The sequence below is a fragment of the Limulus polyphemus genome, unplaced genomic scaffold (genome assembly GCF_000517525.1).
Source record: "Limulus polyphemus unplaced genomic scaffold, Limulus_polyphemus-2.1.2 Scaffold8059, whole genome shotgun sequence".
Classification (NCBI taxonomy): domain Eukaryota; kingdom Metazoa; phylum Arthropoda; class Merostomata; order Xiphosura; family Limulidae; genus Limulus; species Limulus polyphemus.
The window spans coordinates 24,032-25,350 of NW_013673669.1; positions in this window are offsets into that span (position 1 = coordinate 24,032).

Genomic DNA, 1,319 nt, shown 5'->3' on the forward strand with positions numbered 1-1,319 from the left:
TAATCTACACAGGCTAGAAGACAGATATTACACAGAATATAATCTACACAGGTTAGTAGACAGATATTACACAGAATATAATCTACACAGGCTAGTAGACAGATATTACACAGAATATAATCTACACAGGCTAGTAGACAGATATTACACAGGGATAATCTACACAGGCTAGAAGACAGATATTACAGAGGGATAATCTACATATTTTCAATGTCTGTCTGTTGTTTAAGAAAGTTGTTATGATTTTGTATTTTCATTGTATATTTGTCCCATTAGAATTTTTTTATTTAAGAAGCTTTATAATATCTATATGTTTCGTTGTTTTTTATTTATTTATCCACTTGTTATCTTTGTATTACAGCGTATGTCTGAAATTTTTCTGTTAGCGGTTGTTTATTGTCTTTTAATGTTTTATTACTTTTTTTAGTTACAAATAATTGAAATTGATTTTACATAAACGACAAACAATATTCTTTCTTTTTTTTTCTTTGTGTTTTCAACTTTTTTTTCTTCCTATTAATGTGTGGGCTCCCCCCCCCCCCTTGTTTGTGGTGGATAGATCGCTTCACATGAAAGCTGGCAAAACGCCAACTGTGGCAATGATTGATCGAGAATAACTCCAGTTTTAGTTTCTAAGCAACAGTTTCGAAGGGTAAGCAGTCGTTAAAAAACGCTACCACGCCACCTATAAATCCTGGTTTGCAGGTGATACCTAGTAATCCTACATGTAAGGGAAACCCGTTAACACTAGGCCTGTCGTCCTTGTACGAAGGCTGACTGTAGGAAGACAAACTGATACGTCTTCACTCTGCCTCTGGTTTGAATAGAGAAAGTTGTTACAAGATGTCTTACTGAATTATCGTTTTTTTCCAACATAACTATTTCACAGTAAAGGTACATTTCCAGGTATTAGCTCCAAGTCTTAACTTTTCACATATAAGATTGATTAAACATCCATAGTAACGTTGTAGGTAGCAGTACTTGAACCGTAATAATAAAGTAACGTTGTAGGTAGCAGTACTTAAACTGTAATAATAAAGTAACGTTGTAGGTAGCAGTACTTGAACCGTAATAATAAAGTAACGTTGTAGGTAGCAGTACTTAAACTGTAATAATAAAGTAACGTTGTAGGTAGCAGTACTTAAACCGTAATAATAAAGTAACGTTGTAGGTAGCAGTACTTAAACTGTAATAATAAAGTAACGTTGTAGGTAGCAGTACTTAAACTGTAATAATAATGTAACGTTGTAGGTAGCAGTACTTAAACTGTAATAATAAAGTAACGTTGTAGGTAGCAGTACTTAAACTGTAATAATAAA